The sequence below is a fragment of the Caretta caretta genome, chromosome 2 (assembly GCF_965140235.1).
Source record: "Caretta caretta isolate rCarCar2 chromosome 2, rCarCar1.hap1, whole genome shotgun sequence".
NCBI classification, from domain to species: domain Eukaryota; kingdom Metazoa; phylum Chordata; order Testudines; family Cheloniidae; genus Caretta; species Caretta caretta.
Window position 1 is genome coordinate 9838301 of NC_134207.1, and position 24412 is coordinate 9862712.

Genomic DNA, 24412 nt, shown 5'->3' on the forward strand with positions numbered 1-24412 from the left:
GAAGAACCCAATGCACAGCTACAGACTAGGGACCGAATGGCTAGGCAGCAGTTCTGCGGAAAAGGACCTGGGGTGACAATGGACGAGAAGCTGGATATGAGTCAGCAGTGTGCCCTTGTTGCCAAGAAGGCCAATGGCATTTTGGGATGTATAAGTAGGGGCATAGTGAGCAGATCGAGGGACGTGACATTCGACATTGGTGAGGCCCCATCTGGAGTACTGTGTCCAGTTTTGGGCCCCACACTACAAGAAGGATGTGGATAAATTGGAGAGAGTCCAGCGAAGAGCAGCAAAAATGATTAGGGGTCTGGAACACATGACTTATGAGGAGAGGCTGAGGGAACTGGGGATGTTTAGTCTGCAGAAGAGAAGAATGAGGGGGGATTTGATAGCTGCTTTCAACTACCTGAGAGGTGGTTTCAGAGAGGATGGTTCTAGACTATTCTCAGTGGTAGAAGAGGACAGGACAAGGAGTAATGGTCTCAAGTTGCAGTGGGGGAGGTTTAGGTTGGATATTAGGAAAAACTTTTTCACTAGGAGGGTGGTGAAACACTGGAATGCGTTACCTAGGGAGGTGGTAGAATCTCCTTCCTTAGAAGTTTTTAAGGTCAGGCTTGACAAAGCCCTGGCTGGGATGATTTAATTGGGGATTGGTCCTGCTTTGAGCAGGGGGTTGGACTAGATGACCTCCTGAGGTCCCTTCCAAGCCTGATATTCTATGATTCTATGATTCTAAGTTCATGGACAAGGATGATACCACCATTGCTTTAAGAACAGAGTTAAGGATAGGACTGGTGGAGCTGGAGATAAAACAAATAATTTTATTTACCAACCCGGCCCTTGCCACCCCCCCAAAAAATCAAAGAAACCCTCTATAAATCAATCCTGGATACAGAAGAAATAAGTCTGTTTAATCTTGTGCACCGAAAGGTTCAATACAGATAAAATTGAATGGTGTTAATACAGCAGATCTCCTAACTGTGTACATTTTCTGGGTTCCAAACCATTTTTCATAAGATAATGAAAGCCTGCTAGAGGAATATCCATCCTGTCAAGGGAATAGCTTGGCTACTGCCTGGTTATTTAACAGGTCTCAGGTTTGATTCATTCCAACCAGAAAGATAAAGTTTGCCTAGACTAGGGGTCTCAGCAGTGCATGGGGCCCACAAGTCCTGCTCTGATAGGGAGGCCAGGAACTGACTGATGTAGTCCCAAAATGTATGGCGCTAGTTGGGGGCGTGGCCAACACCTCTCAGGTTATGCACCAGTTCTGCGATCCTGCCAGACAACCTCTGTCAGTGGGACTCCTATGGAGGCTCAATGGCAAGTTAAAGCTGCATTCCCCTAAAGGAAACAGTTCCCACCAGTGCAGAGGTGGGGAAACTACGGCCTGCGGGCCACATCTGGCCCACGGGACCGTCCTGCCCGGCCCTTGAGCTCCCAGCCAGGGAGGCTAGCCCCTGGCCCCTTCCCCACTGTCTCCCCTCCCCTGCAGTTACACTGCCACGTGGGCTGCACAGCTTGCGCCCGCCCACCTCTCAGGCTTTCCAATAAGCCAGTCCTGCTGCTCTGAGTGGCATGGTAAGGGGGTGGGGAGCAGGGGTTGGATAAGAGGCAGGAGTTCCTGGGGGGCAGTCAGGGGATGGGGAGCAGGGGGCAGTTGGATGGGGCAGAGGTTCGGGGGGCAGTCAGGGGACGGGGAGCAGGTGGTGGTTGGATGGGGTGGAGGTTCAGGGGGTTGGTCAGGGAGCAGGGGGCGGTTTGATAGGCGTGGGAGTACTGGGGGGCAGTCAGGGGACAGGGAGCAAGGGGCGGTTGGATGGGGTGGGAGTTCGGGGTGGTGGTGTTGGATTGGCGTGGGAGTCCCAGAGGACCTGTCAAGGGGCAGGGGTGTGGAAAGGGGTTGGGGCAGTCCAGGGACAGGGAACAGGGAGGTTGGATAGGGGGTGGATATGTCCCAGGGGGGTGGTTAGGGGCGGGGGTCCCGTGAGGGGATGGTCAGGGAACAAGGAGCAGGGGGGGTTGGATGGGTTGGGGGTTCTGATGGGGGCAGTCAAGGGGCAGGAAGTGGGAGGGGGTGGATGGGGGTGGGGGCCAGGCTGTTTGCAGAGGCACAGCCTTCCCTACCTGGCCCTCCGTACAGATTCGCAACCCCTATGTGGCCCTCGGGCCAAAACATTTGCCCAGCCCTGCACTAGTGCATCGAGTAGCAATTGCACCTCCATGCCCCACATGCCAGTGGGGGTGAATCAAGGGCTCAGTTGGAAGAGAATTTCCAACTTAGCACAAAGTGTACTGGAACCAAGTCTTGGCATATTTGCTGACAAGGAAACCAGTTACGTTTGCATAGGCCAGAAATGAATAATTTATGTCACCTCATGTGAGCTGCAGTTAATCAAATCCCCTGGGCTTATCCACAGTGTCACCCTGGAAACCACAAGTCACTGTTCTTGATCTATTTTAGTGGAGCACTTTTACTGCCTTTTCACTGGTGTCTTGCAGTCTGTCTATTTCCAGGATTTCAAGCTGGTGATAAGTTGCCGGTAACCCTGTGTCCAATTTTCAGTTCATTCGAAGTTCAGTAGAAGGAGGGTGGCCCTTGTGTACTGGGTGAGCTGTTGAGCAGACGTGTGTGGTTTGAGTTGCATCTCTGCCAGACTGTTCGGAGTACTCTAATCTTCATTAGTCAGTTCGCTTTTAATGTTGCTATTTTTCTGGCCAACTCTGGTCTCAGCAGTGAAGACCACACTGGAATGCCAAAAACAAAGGTCTCTTGTGTACACACACACACACTTTCTAAACTAAATTTGATTCTGATGGAAGGTGGTGAGGTGACCAAAACACGTAAAACATAGACAGTGGAAATACAAGCTTGCTCCTCCTTGCCCTACCAATGTACTTCACCCCTGACCTGGAGGGACCAGCCCAAGAGATCAGAGAGGAATTCAGCCTCCATGACTATTCAGTCTTTGTCTATTCTGCTGAGTTTGCCAGCATATCTATCTAGTTGTGATGGTAGCTTTAGTGAGGAGACACTTGTCCATTGGGAACTAGATGGAGACTCTGCCAGCTCATTTCACATAGGTCAGCATACAGCTCTCATATGGTGGTGGGTTTTAGTTTGCAGTCTCACCTGGAATGCATACTTTCTTAATAGCCATCAGGCTTCCAAATCCAGGAACCATGTCTTATCTTCTCAAGGTGCAATGGTCCAACCAGCTAGCAAGGAATCTACCCTCAAAAAAGTGAGGACTGCCTTGAATGGAAGCACAGATTCAATTTATGAGAGTTGGACAGCGTTTAAAACACACTAGATATAGAAAAAAATTGAAGAGATCTAAAGTGCAGGGGCCAGATCTTCCCTGCCATGGACAGACTTGTGAGGAAAGGGAAGGTCAAGAGGCATGAAAGTGCAGGGGTTCACCCTGCAGCTTCCTGTGAACTATCCCCTCATTGGGATAAAAATTGGTGAACTCAGAGTTTGGAGTGAGACGAGCCTCCTAAACACACAGAATCTGGAGATCATTGGGTCAGGAACACCCACTCTTTCCACAGTCCACAGAGGCAGGAGCCAGTGCAGGGTTACCAATGGACATATCTCCTGGGGACCACAGAAGATGGTTTTGGTGCAGGATCTGGAAGGTGCACACAGGAGATCTTTGGTAATTGAAGGCCAAGGTGGGGGAAAAGGGGGTTTTCCACTCTTCGCTCAGATTTTCTGTGCTTTTCCCTTCTCTTTTGCTTGTTCTTCAAACTTCTCCCCCTTTCCTCTCCCCTCTCGGAGAATTTCATTTCCCCTCATCACTTTCACCCTTTTTTCTTGTCTTCCGCATTTCTCATTACTCCTGTTTCCCTCCCAACTCCTGCCACAAGCAGGAGGCAGTGGTGAAGGGAAGGCAGAGACATCAGCACAGCTTAGGCTAGCCTCTTTTGCACAGAGCCACAGGGGAGGGACTCGAGGGAGAGAGAGGTGCTGCAGCTGTGGCAGCTTTCCACACTTCATGTGCAGGCAATTGAGCAACTGGGAAAGAGCATTCCTAGTCTGGGTTTACTGCCTTGAGATAAGCCACTGAACATTTTTGTTTCAAGAGGTGTTGTCAGGTTAAATGTGCATTAACCCCTCCCACTCCTTTAACACCTCCATAGCTTATGAAGACTGGAAGCATTTTTTTTTAAACTTTGATTTCCTTGACACCATTTATGCAGTTCAGCTACTTACTGCTTTTCCCTGGATTTGGATAATAAAAACAGACTGGTCACCTTCACTGTCCGTGTCTCTCGTATACTTGCAGCATTTTGCTGAGTCTGGGTTCCAACCCTATTTCAATCCAGACACACTATTTATATGAAGATTTAAGAATAAAAGTGCCATTTTATAAAAGTGTATAATAATAGAGGATGGGGGAAAAAATAGATGTTTTAAGACAAACCCTAAATTTTGGGCCCAACCACCTGAAACTGTCCTAGTCTGTTCCACCTGGGCAATTATAACACACCCACCCCTATGCTATCTGACTGCTATCATCTCCTTTTCTCCCTCTTAAGAATATATTTTGTTCAGTTCTCATGTGTGGAGCAGTGTATGTTCTCTCCCTTCTTTCCCAGGTCTGGTCAAGGAGCTCTTTAGCTGGATAATTACATGGTTGTTTCTGCTGCATATTCCAAGCCTGGTCCCATGAAAAGGCGCCTTCTGGGTGATTTGTGTTAACACTCTGCTCTTGATGCACGTCTGAAGTTTTATGTTGACATCGTGTTTTTATTCCAGGTTTATATAAAGATAAAATGCTGGGAAGTTTCTTCTTCCCACATTAAAATCTTAATAAAATATGAAATTATAATGTTCAGCGGGAGAGTAACAGTTTTGTTTCCTGTTCTGCTGTCTAGGTTCATGTAAGTGATGTACCAAGCAACAAGTGATGTACCAACAACCAAGCACTTTGCTCAGCTAGCAAAATTAAGTGAGACTCTTCTGTGCTGTTAGCTGTCCCCGGGGGGGGGGGGCAGGGGGGATTTAAGGGGCTTTTGTCTCCATGATCCTTTCTCCTCTAATCTGCTGGGTGTGGGTAATGAAGTCTTTATGTACTATATGTAAACCCATATGTCCTTACAGAGTGGTTCAAGGTACTGCGGAGCTGCAGAGTTACTGGAGAGCTGTGCTGTCTGTAATCAGCTCTATCTGTGGATGGTTCCATGTGTGGCCAAATGGATTCCATATGCAAGATTGTCTGTTTGGCAGAAGGAGCTTCATTAGGGCTGCTTCACTTACTACGAAATCAGCTTGTTCTTCTGGAGTAAATAAAATTGCCACTCACATTAATTTTGCCACAGTGCTGTCAGCATGAAGATTCATTGGTTCTGTTGTTGTCCATACCCAGTAGTACTGTATCTACGTTCAGTTTTGGACTGAGCGCAGTTGAAGTTACTCTTATTCTTCTCAGTCCTTCTTCAGTTTTGAGCCTTTGCACAGAGGCTATTGTAATGTCCTGGCACATTTAAGCAGCACTGCTTTGAGTGCTGAAAGCAGACTAAAATAAAGATATGCCCTCTCTGTGTGTGGGCAGTTTCTATAGTTTTAGTCCTTTCAGAGGCTCTATGACCCTAACAGCTAAGAAGCATATTTCTAATAATCAAATCCCTCAGTACTATTATCTATCTTTTCCTAACAACAAGGGTCCCCTCCCCCAGACAGCTATGCTCAGTGTGAGAGGATACCATGACATCATCTGGAAGGAGGGTCCCAACTATGGCATTGTTTCCCTCCACTTCTTCTCCAAGATTTTCATTCTCCTCAACAGCACAGGGGCTGTCAGACTGTGTCCTGGAAATTCTCCTCGATATACCTGTTTCCCTTAGCTCCTCCAGTTCAGCCACTCTGGTCTCCAAAGCCCATACAGGGTCTCAGAAGGGACATGAGCTGCTTGCACCAAACGCACACATATGCCATCCGCCCACAAGGTATGTAATCACACATTCTGCATTCCATGCAATAAACTGGATAGCCCCCCTCTGCTGCTGGACTTCTGCCTACATTATTTTTAGAGAGACAAGATGGGTGAGGTAATAGTTTTTATTGTTGCTACAATAAAAGATATAACCTCACCCACCTTGTCTCTCTAATATCCTGGGGCCAGCATGGCTACAACAACACTGTGTGCATTATTTTAACTCTTGAAGGAGTTTTTATTTGTTTTTTTGTTTTTTTGTGGGTTGGGTGTTGTTACTGGACCATGTTTAGCACATGCTGGTTAGGTGTATCTGGCTTTCATGCTCTCTCCCTAGCAAACCGCCCTTGTTTACTGCTCAGCAAACAGCCTCCCTTGCAACAGATCACACTATACATTTCAATCAAACAGTCACGTGGCTAAGCAAGCAAGCACACTAGCAGACAACAAACTCACTCCAAGGGTCCTGTAGTTGCTCCTTCTTCACCTGGAGAACTCCCTAGCAAAACTCTCCTGTATGCTGCTCCTGTTCGCTAGCTCGGAATTTGAAGAGCAACTAGCAAAAGATAAACAAAATTTTGCTGTTAGTTTTTGTAAGTACATCAGAAGGCAGATGTCTGCCAAACAATGAGTGGGGCCACTGGACAATTGCGGTGCTAAAAGAGTACTCAAGGAAGACAAAGCTCTTGCAGAGAAGCTAAATAAATTCTTTGCATTAGCCTTCACTGCATGAGGATGTGAGGGACATTCCCACACCTGAGCCATTCTTTTAAGTGACAAATCTGAAGGGTTGTCCAAGACGGAGGTGTCAGTAGAGGAGGTTTGGGAACAAATTGATCAATTAAACAGTAATAAGTATCCAGGATGGTATTCATTCTGAAGGAACTCAAATATGAACTTTCTGAACTATTAACTGTAATACATAACCTATCACTTAAATAAGCCTCTGTGTAAGATGACTGGAGGATACTTAATGTAATGCCAATTTTTAACAAAGGCTCCAGAGGCGATTCAGGCAATTACAGGCCAGTACGCCTGTCTTCAGTACCAGACAAATTGACTGAAACTATAGTAAAGAACAGAATTATCAGACACACAGATGCACACAATATGTTGCAGATGAGTCAGCTTGGCTTTTGTACATGCATATCATGCCTGACCAATCTAATAGAATTATTTGAGAGTATCAACAAATATGTGGACAAGGGTGATCCAGTTGATATTATGTACTGGAACTTTCAGAAAGCTTTTGACAATGTCCCTCTCCAAAGGCTCTTAAGCAAAGTCAGCTGTCATGGGACAAGAGGGAAGGTCTTCTCATGGATGAGTAAATGTTTAAAAGATAGGACACAAAGGGTAGGAATAAAAGGTCAGTTTTCACAGTGGAAAGAGGTAAATAGCAGGGACCACCAAGGATCTGTACTTGGACCTGTGCTGTTCAAAATATTCATAAATTATCTGGAAAAAAGGGTAAACAGTAAGAAGGCAAAGTTTGCAGACAATACAAAATTACTCAACACAGTTAAGTCCAAAGCTGACTGTGAAGAGTTACAAAGGAATCTCACAGAACTGGATAACTGGGCAACAAAAACACAGATGAAGTTCAATGTTGATGAATACAAATTAATGCACACTGGAAAAAATAATCCCAACTACACACACAAAATAATGGGGTCTAAATTAGCTGTTACCACTGAAGAAAGATCGTGGTTAGTTCTCAATATGCAGCAGCAGTCAAAAAAGCTAACAGAATGTTAGGAACCACCAGGAAAAGGATAGATAATAAGAGAGAACATATCATAATGCCACTATATAAATCAATGGTACGCCCGCACCTTGAATACTTCATGCATTTTTCTTTGCCTCATCTCTAAAATATATATTAGAATTGGAAAAAGGACAAAGAAGGGCAACAAAAATTGTTAGGCATAAGGAATAGCTTTGATGTGAGGAGAGATTAAAAAGACTCAGACTGTTCAACTTACACAAGAGACAACTAAGAGAAGCTATCACAGAGATCTTATAAAATCATGAATGGTGTGGGGAAAATGAATAAGGAAGTGTTATTTACCCCTTCAACACACAAACCAGAGGTCACCAAATTAAATTAATAGGCAGCAGGTTTAAAACAAAGCTAAAGGAAGTACTTTTTCACACAACGCATAGTCAACCTGTGGAACTCTTTGCCAGGGGATGTTATAAGGCCAAAAGTATAACTGGGTTCAAACAAGAATTAGATATGTTCATGGGTAGGTCCATCAATGGCGATCAGCCAAGATGGTCGGGGTGCAACCCCATGCTCTTGGTGTCCCTAAACCTCTGACTGCCAGAAGCTGGACTGGACAACAGTGGATGGATCATACAATAATTGTCCTTTGCTGTTCGTTCCCTCTGAAGCAGCTGGCACCAATCACTGTCAGAAGACAGGACATTGGGCTAGATAGACCATTGGTCTGACCAAGTATGGCCGTTCTTATGTGCTTAAGTAGGGAGAACCTACAAAATCTTAGAAGTTCATTTTATATTTCTCAGACACTCAAAACTCTCATTGACTTCAGTGGGAGTTTCAGGTTTGCAAGGAACACAGGATTGGCCCTCTAGGTCTTGTAGTTTTGTGTGCTGTACCGGGGATGCAAATTTATCCACAACAGGGGTTCTCAAACTTCATTGCATTGTGACCCTCTTCTGACAATGAAAATTACTACAAACCCCAGAAGCGGAGGCCAAACTTTGAGCCCCATTGCCCTGGGAAAGAGCGGGGCGAGGGGGGGGGGGCGCAAAGCTGAAGCCCAAAGATTTCAGTCCCAGCTGGGGGGCCTGTAACCTGAGCCGTGCCACACAGGGCTGAAGCCCTCAGGCTTCGGCTTCAGCCCCAGGTGGTGGGGCTCTGGGTTTAGTTTCAGCCCCAAGCCCGAGCAAGGCTAATGGCAGTCCTGGCAACCCCATTAAAATGGGGTCGTGACCCACTTTGGGGTCCTGACCCACAGTGTGAGAATTGCTGATCTAGAACACCACATTAGCCATCATTTTTGTGAAACTTTCACAAAGCTGTTCATATTTTAGACATCTGGAACTCCCAGTGTGCTACTGTCAGGAACAAGCAATTTTTCACAGATCTCTCTTTCAACTCCTCCTTCTTATGCAATAATATAGAACCCAAACCTTTTCCAGAGGTACCCATTTTTATTAGATAGGGACCAAAGCAGATAAAATGGGGCCCGAACTTAAACCACTTCTGGATTTGCAAAACACAACACAACCTGTTTTTGACCATCTCTAGTTTTTATGAACCCAATCTCTTATTCAGATCACTAGAAGTTACTCCTTATGGAAGAAGAAAAGGAGTACTTGTGGCACCTTAGAGACTAACCAATTTATTTGAGCATGAGAATACAGACTAACACGGCTGTTACTCTGAAACCTGTCCTTATGGAAGTTAAAGCACAACATGAGTGCAAAGTACTATCAGAAGATAGAACTTTGCACACTTTCAACGCAGCACAATATATATATATATATATAATATTTATACAGTTCTAATAATGAAATAGTGGGTAATGAAAATGAAAATGAAAAGTAGGTGTGGGAAACTCGTCAAAATTACTCAGAACAGCAGATTTAGGGATCATTGTCTGTAATCAGATAATGACTCGTGAACAGCATCCGTATTTCCTGTGGTGGACAATGGATTATTAACATAGGGTGTGCAACATAACTGAGTTAAGGTTGCTGGAGTAACCCACCTTCTGGGGATTTCATGATTTTTGAGTAATTGAATTTGCAAAAATAAAGTTGTATTGCTAGGGGTTTTTGCATTTACTATAAACAACTGCTGTGGCCAAATTGACTAGTCACATTTTGCAGATCTATGTTTGGTACTGAAATAGCAGAGTGAAATGATGAGTTACAAAACTCTGATACAGGAAATCTTGAATTGTTCCAGAACCTGGACTGCTAATTCAGTATTGAGATGTTTCAATTAAGAAGCTATTTCAGGAAAATCCATGAGGGATTTCAGTAAGCCATCAGCTGCAATGTATAAAGGCAAACAGGATGCTGAATTCTATTACCAGAGGAACAACAAACAAAGGGGTGATAATTTAGTTAAATACAGCCGTTATAATAATGTACCAGAAAGGCATGTTTTGATTGTGACTAACCTACCTTTTTATAGAATGGACAGAAGCAAATTCTTCTTACTGATGAAGACTACAAGAGCTGTATTTTCCATGAAACAATGGAATCATGGTAGAAAAAAGAGAAACTAGAAGTAATAAGCTGAAGACCAGAGCAGGAGAACACAGGCCCAAGAAAATAAGATAATCAAATAAAGCAATCGAATACTGAAGACCCATTATTATATTATTATTTGTCTTACTATAGGATCTAGGAGCCATGGACCCCACCATGTTAGGTGCTGTACATACAAACAGAACAAAAAGGCAGTACCTGCCTGAAGGGGCTTACCGACCTTTCTGTCTACATTTCTTGGGCCAGGCGATCCATGAGTACTTCTAAAATTCACAGCAGATGTTGGAGGTAGTGTGCAAAGGTGGTGTAAAAGCTTCTACTTGCACTGCCATGATCCTGGTTCAGGTCAGTGTATACCCGCACCATACTCTGTTAAAACAGTCTCAGGGCTGGTCCATAATGGCCATAAGGGGCCAAATAACTGTCTATGATCAACACAGCAGAGTTGCTTCCCAAACACCACCCCCTTCAGGTAACTTTTCCCCACTATGCTGGCAGAAAGCAGGAGCATGGCATATAAGCCCCTAAATCATCTGCCTGATCACCCGAGCTCTGAGGTGATTCTCCCTCAGTCATTTACTCAGCTCTTCCTCCCACGGTGTGTTGGATCATATTAAAGAAGTTCTGTATTAAAATCACAAATGAGTTTGATTCCCCAGAGTTTAAATTCCAGGGTATTACTAATTAAGAGGTCTCTTGGTTTTTGGTACTGTTTCTCTCCCTCTATGTGTGAAACTTGCAAGCTGCTAATTGTGTTAGTACATTCTAAGACAGAGTCTGTTCTCAAAGCAATTCACAGAGAGAGAGACTCAAAGCAATACTCTAACAACAGAAACAGCACGCAGAGACTCCCCGCCCTTTTGTTGTATTAACAATTGTAATTAAAATAGAGATAGAGGATGTATGTGGATGGATGCTTGGTGTGGATAATAACTGAATGATCAGGGAGGTGCCAGCCTAAGAATCCAGTGTCCATTGGCTGAAGAAGGCGTCAAGTGGAAATAACCAGAGGACCCCCCGGAGGGCAGACTGGAATCCACCCAACAGCCTCAAGAATGGGAGAACCAAAGAACAAGATAACATCTGGCAGCACGGAGCCGTCAGGAATGTGCTATCTGCTGATTGATTCAGCAACAGCATGATGAAGCAATTCCCATAGACTGGCATAGGAAGAAATTTCTATAAAAATAGACTCTAAAAAGTGAGAACTTTGGGGTCTGATTCTGCAAACCAACTTCCAGGAGCATCAGATGAGCATCTGACAAGGCCCTGCTCCCTCCTCATGTCCAGGCCACCTGGCCAGTGGCTTGGCATGAGCAACTCTAAGGCTGGTAACTATGATAACAACCTTGCAGAACCTGTGTGTGTGGGTGTGTATGTGTGTGTGTGGGTGTGTTTGTATGAATGAATGTGTGAATAGATATGAGATTGAATGGAATGGTATAGCTATAACTAACTGCTTACTATGATTCTTTCTGTATTCACAATAAATGTGGTATTTTGCCTTTTTCCCTTTAATAAGATCCTGCTGGTTTTTATTTTATTGGTACAACAGGTGTACGGGCAATATTGCACAGAAAGGGTGCCATGCAGCTGAAGACCTTGTCCCATATTCGGACTTCAGCCTATACCCAGGGGAGCCCGTCCAGGTTGGTGGGTGTGAAAGATGACAGTGAGATGAAACATTTATCTACATTTAATTTCTTTGCTGTTTATAACTTTTAAATAGACAAGGCCTGATGTTAACCTGACTGGCTGGGGTGAGGATGCTGTAGCCAGTTCCACAGATCCTGAACGGGACATTCAGGCTACTAGAAGGACAGGAGCTTGAACATGTCACTGTTCCCTCTTTGTTTTCTTCTGTTTTTTTAAAAAAAACCCAGCTACAGTTGGGAGATGTATGACATACAGGAGGAAACACCACTGATTTGTGGCAGTCCTACTCTTCTCTACCAATGAAGCATTATGGGTAATATTCCCTGCACCCATCAGTCCTATTTGCGTTGTTCTGGCAGCACGAAGGGCCAGATTCCATCTCCTATCTGATTCCCCAGAGAGCGTGGAGCTGGCAGCCTGCCCCTACCCCACACTCCCCCAAAACCCCTGGGGCATCGCTGAGCGTTCTATGTCCTGGTTACCTCAGCTGGCGACAGTCCCTTGGGGACTGGGGCTAGCTGGCACAGATCAGAGCAGCCCATAGGTTGAAAAGAGTCTGGGCAGGGAATCAGGCAGACAGTTATGGCTCCCTGCCAGCCTGCCTCTTCTCTCTTAAAGTTGAAACTCAGTGCAGCACAAAATCTGGCCCTATTCACTAGCACAGTGTGAATTATTTCCTGGTCTTTTTAGTGACAGTTTTCACCTGAAATGCTTCAAAGAGTTGAGCCTGATGACAACGTGTACTATGAGCTTCTTGTTGCAAATAGTTCTGATCTATCAGTGACTTACTGATGTGACATTTTCTAAAATTAAAAAAAAAAAATACAGACAATGCAAAAACAGTAGCAGCTATACTTATCAGGAGTGGGCCCTGTGGCCATTTCCTCTACAATAATGCTTCCTTTTAGGCGTAAGTTTCCGTTATTTAAATACGTGTTTGTTGAATTCCTAGTCAGTCCTTAATGCCTATTTTGAATAAACCAAAACACAGACAAGGATCTATTAGTCTCACAATAAATATATTAGAGAGACCAGGTGGGTGAGGTAATATGTTTTATTGGACCAACTTATGTTGGTGAAAGAGACAAGCTTTCAAGCTACACAGAGTGCTTCTTATTGATTTGCATGGGATTATTGGAAGAGCCCTGAACTGCCCTATAAGGGACACATCTGTCTGAATCTGTTTATAAGAGACAGTCCAATTCTTTGCATTCCAGAGTGCATTCCTGAGCGATCACCTGAAGGCATGTACTCTGAGCATGACAGAGAGGTGGCAGGGACAAATTTGAGTGATGTTGCGACCCCATCGGCCAGGTTGCAATACCACTCAATTTTGGGGTGGCCAGGCAGGTAACCTGGGCCCCTTCCTTAGCAAATTTTGGTTGCACCCCTCATTCAAACATTGGTGGGGCTGGGCCACTTTCCAGAATATTGGTGGGGCCCAAGCCCCTCGGGGCCCATATAACTCGGTGCCTATGTCCTTGGGTGGGGAAGCTGCAGCATAGTTATGCACCTTACTTCTTGCCACAGATAGTGTCTGATTTGGAAGGTCAGGGAAAGAAAAGAGGAGGAGCCTCCAATAGTGGTCTATGCACTGGTGACTCCTACTTCCTACTCACCATCATCTCCTTTATACCCCAAGGGATGCAGATTGTATTCTGTCTCCTCTCCCTTTGTGGGTTGGGAGCACCATTGCCATCATATCATGCTGTGATTCTCAGCTGGACCCAGCTATCTCAATGCTTAGCCTGCCAGCTGCACAGCCCTCCTGCCCCCTGTTGTCTCCTGTGTTTGAATCTAGCATGATGCTGTGGGGGGTGGGGTGAGATTGTGCCTCATAACTAAGGCTATAATTTAGTCATGGAGGTCACAGAAGTCACGGAATCCATGACTTCCAGCGACCTCCATGACTTCAGCCTGTGGTGGTTGGGAGCTGCAGGGTCCCCCGCAGCCCGCTCCAAGCCGCTGCAGGTGGCGGGGTACTCCGCAGCTCCCAGCCTCTGCAGGTGTCAGGGGAACCCCCAGAGCTGTGGTGGTGGGGGAACTCCCAAGTTCCTGGCTATGCGGGCGGTATGGGCACCCCCCAGCTCCCAGCCACCACGGCTGCAGAGGAAACCCCAAGCTCCCAACCACCACGGGCTCCTGTAGCTGCGGGTGGCGGGGGTACCCTGCAGCTCCCAGCTGACATGTGAGGCAAGGGAACCCCACAGCTCCTGGCTCCCACGGGCAGCAGGGGTACCCCCAGAGCTGCAGGCGGCAGGCATACCCTGCAGCACTCAGGTGTTGCAGGTTGCTCCTAGCTGGTGTGGGGACCCGCAGATCCCCATTTTGTCACAGATATTTTTAGTAAAAGTCACGGACAGGTCACGGCTTCCGTGAATTTTTCTTTTTTGCCCATGACCTGTCCGTGACTTTTGCTAAAAATATCTGTGACAAAATCTTAGCCTTACTCATACCCATTAACACAGCAGCGTGCTAAACTCAAACACAAGAGGCAACAGTGAGCAGCGGGGTCCCGCTCTCCCCTCTCCTAAAACACCCTGCTCCTAGGCCTCCTAACCTCACTATTCTCCAGAGGTGCGGCCCTTGAAGGATATACTAATTTTAATTTCTGTTGGGCCTAGGTTCCCATCAACGAGGACTTAGATCCACAGATCAATGGGATCTGTGTTGTATCGCTCACTGCTTGGATAGTTCAGGGTAAGTGGAGGAGGGAGGCAGTCTAAGCCCTGGTCTACACTAGGAGTTGAGGTCAAATTTAGCAGCGTTAAATCGATTTAACCCTGCACCCGTCCACACGACGAAGCCCTTTTTTTCGACTTAAAGGGCTCTTAAAATCCATTTCCTTACTCCACCCCCGACAAGGGGATTAGCGCTGAAATTGGCCTTGCTGGGTCGAATTTGGGGTACTGTGGATGCAATTAGATGGTATTGGCCTCCGGGAGCTATCCCAGAGTGCTCCATTGTGACCGCTCTGGACAGCACTCTCAACTCAGATGCACTGGCCAGGTAGACAGGAAAAGAACCGCGAACTTTTGAATTTCAATTTCCTGTTTGGCCAGCGTGGCAAGCTGCAGGTGCCCATGCAGAGCTCATCAGCAGAGGTGACCATGATGGAGTCCCAGAATCGCAAAAGAGCTCCAGCATGGACCGAAAGGGAGGTATGGGATCTGATCGCTGTGTGGGGAGAGGAATCCGTGCTATCAGAACTACGTTCCAGTTTTGGAAATGCCAAAACATTTGTCAAAATCTCCCAGGGCATGAAGGACAGAGGCCATAACAGGGACCCGAAGCAGTGCCGCGTGAAACTGAAGGAGCTGAGGCAAGCCTACCAGAAAACCCACTCAAGGCTGCCTCCCGGACCCGCCGGGGGAGAAGGGACCTCTGGTGAGTGTACCTTTTAAAATACTATACATGGTTTAAAAGCAAGCATGTTTAATGATTAATTTGCCCTGGCATTCGTGGCTCTCCTAGATATACTCCCAAAGCCTTTGCAGAAGGTTTCTGGGGAGGGCAGCCTTATTCCACTCACCATGGTAGGACACTTTACCACTCCAGGCCAGTAGCACGTACTCGTGAATCATTGTAGAACAAAGCATTGCAGTGTATGTTTGCTGGCGTTCAAACAACATCCGTTCTTTATCTCTCTGTGTTATCCTCAGGAGAGTGAGATATCATTCATGGTCACCTGGTTGAAATACAGTGCTTTTCTTAAGGGGACATTCAGAGGTGCCCGTTCCTGCTGGGCTGTTTGCCTGTGGCTGAACAGAAGTGTTCCTCACTGTTAGCCATGGGGAGGAGGGAGGAGCTAGCCACGCGCTGGGGGGAGGCAAAATGCGACTTTGGAATGAAAGCACATGTGCTATGTATGTAATGTTAACAGCAAGGTTTACCGTGAAAGAGTGTACCCATTGTTCTATAAAATGTGTCTTTTTAAATACCACTGTCCCTTTTTTTTTCTCCACCAGCTGCATGTGTTTCAAGGATCACAGGATCTTCTCCTTCCCAGAGGCTAGTGAAGATAAGAAGGCGAAAAAAACACACTTGCGATGAAATGTTCTCTGAGCTCATGCTGTCCTCCCACACAGACAGAGCACAGATGAATGCGTGGAGGCAGACAATGTCAGAGTGCAGGAAAGCACAATATGACCGGGAGGAGAGGTGGCGGGCTGAAAAGAGTAAGTGGCGGGCTGAAGAGAGGGCTGATGCTGAAAGGTGGCGGCAGCGTGATGAGAGGAGGCAGGATTCAATGCTGAGGCTGCTGGAGGATCAAACCAATATGCTCCAGCGTATGGTTCAGCTGCAGGAAAGACATCAGGAGCACAGACCACCGCTACAGCCCCTGTGTAACCAACCGCCCTCCTCCCCAAGTTCCATAGCCTCCTTACCCAGACGCCCAAGAACGCGGTGGGGGGGCCTCTGGCCACCCGGCCACTCCACCCCAGAGGATTGCCCAAGCAACAGAAGGCTGGCATTCAATAAGTTTTAAAGTATTAAACTTTCAAAGTGCTGTGTGGCCTTGTCCTTCCCTCCTCCACCACCCCTCCTGGTGCTTCTCTCCTCCACCACCCCTCCTGGGCTACCTTGGTAGTTATCCCCCTATTTGTGTGATGAATGAATAAAGAATGCATGAATGTGAAGCAACAATGACTTTATTGCCTCTGCAAGCGGTGATCGAAGGAGGGAGGGGAGGGTGCTTAGCTTACAGGAAAGTAGAATGAACTAAGGGGCGGGGGGTTTCATCAAGGAGAAACAAGCATAACTTTCACACCATAGCCTGGCCATTCACGAAACTGCTTTTCAAAGCTTCTCTGATGCGCATCGCGCCCTCCTGTGCTCTTCTAACTGCCCTGGTGTCTGGCTGTGTGTAACCAGCAGCCAGGCGATTTGCCTCAACCTCCCACCCCGTCATAAACGTCTCTCCCTTACTCTCACGGATATTGTGGAGTGCACAGCAAGCAGTAATAACAGTGGGAATACTGGTTTTGCTGAGGTCTAACCGAGTCAGTAAACTGCGCCAGTGTGCTTTTAAATGTCCAAATGCACATTCTACCACCATTCTGCACTTGCTTAGCCTGTAGTTGAACAGCTCCTGACTACTGTTAGGCTGCCTGTGTATGGCTTCATAAGCCATGGCATTAAGGGGTAGGCTGGGTCCCCAAGGATAACTATAGGCATTTCAACATCCCCAATGGTTATTTTCTGGTCTGGGAATAAAGTCCCTTCCTGCAGCTTTTGAAACAGACCAGAGTTCTTGAAGATGCGAGCATCATGTACCTTTCCCGGCCATCCCCCGTTGATGTTGGTGAAACGTCCCTTGTGATCCACCAGTGCTTGCAGCACTATTGAAAAGTACCCCTTGCAGTTTATGTACTCACCGGCTTGGTGCTCCGGTGCCAAGATAGGGATATGGGTTCTGTCTATGGCTCCACCACAGTTAGGGAATCCCACTGCAGCAAAGCCATCCACTATGACCTGCACATTTCCCAGGGTCACTACCCTTGATATCAGCAGATCTATGATTGCGTTGGCTACTTGCATCACAGCAGCCCCCACAATAGATTTGGCCACTCCAAATTGATTCCCAACTGACCGGTAGCTGTCTGGTGTTGCAAGCTTCCACAGGGCTATTGCCACTCGCTTCTGAACTGTGAGGGCTACTCTCATCTTGGTATTCTTGCGCCTCAGGGCAGGGGAAAGCAAGTGACAAAGTTCCATGAAAGTGCCCTTATGCATGCGAAAGTTTCACAACCACTGGGAATCATCCCAGACCCGCAACACTATGCGGTCCCACCAGTCTGTGCTTGTTTCCCAGGCCCAGAATCGGCGTTCCACAGCATGAATCTGCCCCATTAGCACCATGATGCCCACATTGCCAGGGCCCATGCTTTAAGAGAAGTCTGTGTCCATGTCCTCATCACTCTTGTCACCGCGCTGATGTCGCCTATTCGTCCGGTATCGCTTTGCCAGGTTCTGGTGCTGCATATACTGCTGGATAATGCGTGTGGTGTTTAATGTGCTCCTAATTGCCAAAGTGATCTGAGCGGGCTCCATGTTTGCCATGGTATGGCATCTGCACAGAAAAAAGGCGCGGAATGATTGTCTGCCGTTGCCCTGACGGAGGGAGGGGCGACTGATGACATGGCTTACAGGGTTGGCTTACAGGGAATTAAAATCAACAAAGGGGGTGGCTTTGCGAGAAACTGAATGGCCCCCTCAAGGATAGAACTCAAAACCTCAAGGACAGAACTCAAAACTGGGTTTAGCAGGCCACTGATTTCACAGAGGGAGGGAGGGAGAAGAAAATGAATACAAAACAAATCTGGTCTATTTCTTGTTTTGAGCCACTTCATCTATCTTTATACATGTTGCTGGCAGCAGACTGTGCAGTAAGACCGCTAGCCATCGTAATCTCCTGGGTGCTCGGCAGAAGACGGTGCAGTATGACTACTGGCCATCGTCTTCTGCTAGCTGCAGATTAAAAGACAGTGCACTGCCGGTAGGACTGAATCGCCATGAGATGAAACAAGGGAAATGGCCTGGCTGAGTCACTCCCATGTTTGTCCAGGTGCCCGGTTAAAAGAGCACCCAGGACTACGTTGACGACGGCTACTGGTCATACTGCACTGTCTGCTGCCAAAAGGCAATAAACTGCTGCTGTATAGCAATGCAGTACCACGTCTGCCAGCACCCATGAGACATACGGTGACGGTTAGCTGAGCGGGCTCCATGCTTGCCGTGGTATGGCGTCTGCACAGGTAACTCAAGAAAAAAGGCGCAAAACGATTGTCTGCCCTTGCTTTCACGGAGGGAGGGAGGGAACGGGGGCCTGACGATATGTACCCAGAACCACTCGCGACAATGTTTTAGCCCCATCAGGCACTGGGATTTCTACCCAGAATTCAAATGGGCGGCGGAGACTGCGGGAACTGTGGGATAGCTACCCACAGTGCAATGCTCCGGAAGTTGACAGTTGCCTCGGTACTGTGGACACACTCCACCGACTACATGCACTTAGAGCATTTGTGTGGGGACACACACAATCGACTGTATAAAAACGCTTCCTACAAAACCGACTTCTATAAATTCGACCTAATTTCGTAGTGTAGACATAAGCCCTGAAGCCTCCAGAAAGTTGCACTGTAGGCCAATCCTAGCCTGGCCTCAGAATGAGTCAGTGTAGAGTCAAGATTAGAACTCAGGAGATCTTGACTCTGAAGCACCTGCTCATGCCACTCCTCTTAGCGTGTGTGTTCATAGCCCATCATTATTTGGTTTGTTGAAATATGAATTAAGGTTGGGATTTTCAGAGCCACCTACAGAATACAGACACCTAAATTGTTGCCCTGGATTTGAGGGGTGTGTATAGTCCAAAATTTGGTTAAGCTAATTGGAACCATATTATGTGCATTCTGCCACCCTGAAGTAATGAAATAGAACACCACATAGTGAAGGGTTAATTTGGAGACAGGCTTTTAGAAGCAAGGTCATATCTAGCTGGCAGTTTCTGTTAATCAGAATGGGAGGAGGGGACAGACAAGTAAACAACTGAGACTGAAAACCTTGGTGGTTGGAAAACCTTGAATCTAGAGACTCTGATATTAAAAGTTTATTGAAAGTTAGAAAAGTGATGCTACAGTGGGGGTCCTTATGACCTATGTGTTTTGTAGAAGTTAGGTATAAAAGATTAGCTAATAGAGTGTACTTTGGAGCAATCCTCTGACGACATCTTGCAAGACGTTTTTCCTGACACCCTTTCTCCCTGGTGTGTGAGCAACTGGCCACTGCAAACCCGCTGTTAATTACTCAGTACCATCCCAGATGTTAGGTAAATATCTGGGATGTTCTAAAGCTATTGCTTATGTCTGTGTGTAGTTACATCTAGTAAACTGCAGTGTTAGTAAGAGCACGCTTACTTCCATGAATCTTATCAGATGGAAGTGCTGTGTTCCTGTTGATTAATTTCTTACACTGCCTGGAGTGAAATAGTTAAGTTGCTACTGTTGGGTGTTCTGAAAACCCCAGGTAACAAAATCACATTACATTTTAAGTATTCAAAGTCTTTAGGGAGCATTGAAAATAAACCCTGAACGTTTTGTGGATTCAACTCCCCATTAAAGTCAATGGAAATGAAGGGAGAATAAAACACTGAGGAAAAACACATAATAAAGTAAACCTAGTTCCTTTAAAAAAAAAAAGTTACGACCAGCTTGGTTTTGTGTAGATACTAATGGAGATAAAGCAAGAGAAATAGTCACTTGCATGGTATTTCAAAATAAAGTGAAAGAGAAAAGTCATTAAAAATTAGATTCAGCACATAAGTGTCATGATATAGACCATACTGTAAAATACTAGCAAGAACGCAGAATGGGTGCAGATGGATTGCTAGAGAAAATGAGTGTAAAATGAATGCATTTTAAATGTGCACTATAGTGTGTCCCAGGCTGGCCAAAGGAGTATTTTCATGGACAATCGTAACAGAAGTTTCCCCTTGTCTGGGTAATTTTATTTGAACCTGCCCCAAAGTCACTGCATAGAAAACCATTATAAAATGAAACATAAGAAAAATGGCTTACTTGCCCATTTCTTCCAGAAGACACTGCCCAGATAGCCTGACTCCCTCCAGGAGTCTCACTGAGTCGGTGGGAAGGGTACTGGGTATATACTCCTTGTTTCCCAGCAGTCATTGCTGGAAGCTAGAATAACAACTATGCCTGTCATAAGACTACAGTTTCCAGACTTCTAAATCTCAAAGGCTGGTTGGATGTTCCCAGTAGCCAGCATTGTCTTTTATCACTGAGGTAAGAGTAATCTTCTCAGCCCATCCTGCTAATGGCACTCCATCCATAAAGCCAAGGCTAGCAAAAGAGGTTGGCTTATATAAACCCTATCCTGCTTCCCCAAGATCATTTCTTCTCCCTCAGAGATAGTGTCTCTTTTGCCAGTCATACAGGGATTCTCATAGGCCAGCCTAGAACAGGATGGTATGAGTCCAGTATGGATCCCCTCATAAACCTCAATGGTTGTATATACCCCCTCACATACCTGAATCACACTCACTGACATCCATCTTGTGCTTGCTAGTGAGTGAGCTTACTGGGAGCAATTTCATGAATTGTATGGAAACGATTGGAGAACATCTGCAGAAAAAGAAAATGAGTTTTGAAATCAAAACTGGAAAAGTAATTCTTAGAGTTATTCCCATCGACTCAGAGTACTGAAACTTACCATGTGACCCATGTGCCCTGTCAAAACTGACCAACACAGTTCAGATTATATACTCTGAATATCCACAAGGACCAGCTGACAATTTACAGGCCATGAACCATTGGCAGAAGTGATTTGGCAAATAATGAATAAGGTTGAGAAAACAATCAGCTCCTCTGATAGTTCCTGATAGGAAAACAGGCTACATCGGTTGAATAAATAAACGGCAAAGAAGTCTTTGCTCAATTTTAGGACCAATATTGTAGGGCAGTCGTCCCCAAACTGTGGCCTATAGAGTACTTACTGGGGGCCCAGGAGAGTTAGATTTATTGTAAGTTGCAAAATTCTCCATTAAGATTCACCTTATTGATGTTACCTGCTGTGTTAAGAATAGTTGTGGAGCCCCTCTATACATAACTGTTTTTTTCCTTCACTGAAATACATCTATCTATCTAGTTATTTATCCCACACTCAGAAAGGTATATGAATGCCTATTCACATGCTTATATGGTACACTCACACTTCGTCCCTCCCCCACACACACCCTTCCCTATCTATCCAGCCCTGGTCTCTTATTGCATTGCTCCCCGTCTTCCCCGCTTCCACTCCAGCATCGATACCCTTTTTTCCATTTTTCTCACAGGCATCAATGTGCTTTCTTCAGTGCCTCCCACTTTCTCTGCGGCATCAAACCACTACACCCGCTTTTCAGGTCCTTCCCTAAGAGTCACCCCTTTCCCCCACTACTCACTATATGTGGATCAATAACATATTATATTAACTATTTTTAAAAGACCCTGGGCCAAATACTCAGCTGGCATAAATCAACATGGTTCCATTGATGTTAATGGAGCTATGGAGATTTATATCAGCCAAGGATCTGGTCCCCATTTATTGAAACACCAAGATGTATCCATAACTAAACTGAACAACAATGTTGTTGCTTCTTGCAGTGAGGTGTTTACCCCATCCTCTTCCTACTTCTGATTACCTCCAGTCATAACACATTTAACATGACTAGGGCCCTACCAAATTCACGGCCATGAAAAACGCGTCACAAACCGTGAAATCTGGCCGTTTGTGTGCTTTTACCCTATACTATACCAATTTCAGAGGGGAGACCAGCATTTCTCAAATTGGTGGTCCTGATCCAAAAGGGATTTGCAGGGGAGATTGCAAGGTTATTTTTCGGGGGGGGGGGGGGGGTCATGGTATTGCCACCCTTACTTCTGAGCTGCCCTCACAGGTGGGCGGCTGGAGAGCGGCACCTGTCAGCCAGGCACCCAGCCCTGAAGGCAGCACCCCATCAGTAGCAGTGCAGAAGTAAGTTTGGCAATACCATAGCATGTCACTCTTCTTGCTGCTGACTTCAGAGCCGGGCAGCTGGAGAGCGGCGGTTGCTGACTGAGGGCCCAGCTCTGCCGGCAGCACCGCAGAACTAAGGGTGACAACACCATGCCAGGCCATCCTCACTTCTGCGCTGCTGCTGGCAGTAGCTCTGCCTTCAGAGCTGGGCTCCCGGCCAGCAGCCGCAGCACGCCAGACGCCCAGCTCTGAAGGCAGCACCGCTGCCTGCAGCAGCACAGAAGTAAGGGTCGCAGTACCACAGCCTCCCCTACAGTAACCTTGCGACACCCCCTACAACTCCTTTCTGGGTCAGGACAGGACCCCATAAATTACAACACCGTGAAATTTCAGACGTAAATCGCTGAAATCATGAAATTTATGATTTTTAAAATCCTCTGATCGTGAAATTGACCAAAATGGACCATGAATTTGGTAGGGCCCTAAACATGAGATTACATGCTCTTCTGGGCAGAGGCCACTTCTTTCCGTCTGCACTGTAAGTCACACAGCACACTTTTGGGTGCTGTAAAATCACAACTAATTATTTTTAGAGTAAATACCATAGGCCAAGGGTTCTCAAACATTTCACAGCATGGGCTACATTTTAACAGACAGATGGACTGTCATGGGTCATTCACAATGGCATGGCTCTCCCTTTCATGCCCATTTACATTTGCCCTGTGGTAACTACAGCAACTGTCTACATATACGTGGGAAGGTAAAATTGGCTAGATATTCAATGGTTTTTTGTCTGTCTTTTACAGTGCAGTAGGAAGAAGGAGTCAGCACCATGTGACTAGTTAGCTCTCCTTGGGCTCCAAGGAAGTGCTCTGTGGACCACAGTCTGATAACAGCAGTAACAACAGAAGAGTGTTTCTGTTTCACTGACTGCATTGAGCCCTGCTATTATCATTTAAAATTAGACTAAGTCAAAAGCATAAGATTCAAAAGCTGCTTGCAGCCAGACCACCTCTGAGTGTGATCTTATCAGAGCACCCACGCTGCGGAGTTGGGGTTGGTCTGTACTAGGATGGGAGAAGACTAAGAAAAACCGAGGGTACAGAAGAAGTGGTAATGGTGGTACACTGAGAGGCACTCTTCCATCTGAGTCAGCACTGATGCTATGCCCCGGTATAGTTTTAGGAGAAAAGCATTGTTGACGGCGCTGGTTTTAGGATAAGATGGAAAACTGCTGCTGTCCACTTGCGGTCAGGAAAGATCCCACACACTTTTCACAAGCATGGAGTGTTAGCTATGTGTGTATGCAATTTGGATAATTATGTTCTGCCTACCTCAGGTGACTTCTGCAGTTTCAGTTCAGGTGAGACTACAGGTGGTGCCTTCTGGCCTCAGAATCTCTGGATTGGATAGAATACATGGACCTTATTCTCGTTTCTCATCTCATTAAGCATAGGTAGAAGTCAGGACTAATTCTAGTAAGTCAGCGGAGTTACACCAGTGTAAAACTAATATAAATGAGAGGAGAATTGGACCCTGTTATTTCCACTTATGGTGTCAAACTAGTACAATGTTTCCCAACAGTGGGTCCTGACCCACCAGTGGGTTGCAGGAAGGTTCTCGGTGGGTCGCACATGCCCCAGGGGCACTCTCACTTTCACATGGCAGCAGCATGGGGAGCAGGATCTGGTCAGCGGCAGCAGTGTGGAGGAAGCAGTTGGCGCCAGCGAGCAGACAATCAGGGGCCAGTCCCTGTCCAGCCTGTGCTCCAGAACTGCTCCCCTCCACTAGGGCTGGACTAACTTTTTGTGGGCCCCCCTGGGGAATGATTGTAAAAGGGGCCAGGGGCAAAAGCACAGTGGGGTGGGAGCTAGGGTGGTCCCTGAAGCAAGGGAGGGGCCATGGGTAAACTGCAAGTGCAGCAGGGCTGGGGATGGCGTAAACAGGATCCCCACCCACCGCCCCTGCCCACATAGAATGGGTACCTACCTGGTTCTAGCCCATTCTCTTCATCTCTCTCTGCACTAAGCTGCCCCTCCTCCCGCTGCAGC

The 24412-nt window shown here is 46.4% G+C and overlaps 1 long non-coding RNA gene across 1 annotated transcript in view; it reads right to left on the reverse strand.

The window, feature by feature from the left end:
* Nucleotides 1-16479: 16479 nt before the first annotated feature.
* The window catches only part of LOC125632886 (uncharacterized), a 65266-nt gene continuing 57333 nt past the window's right edge, over nucleotides 16480-24412 (reverse strand). The window contains exons 3-5 of the long non-coding RNA XR_007355440.2: nucleotides 23696-23761; nucleotides 20895-20989; nucleotides 16480-17922 (exon numbers count right to left, since the gene is read on the reverse strand). This is a non-coding gene — a long non-coding RNA (uncharacterized LOC125632886). The remainder of the gene's footprint in view (nucleotides 17923-20894; nucleotides 20990-23695; nucleotides 23762-24412) is intronic.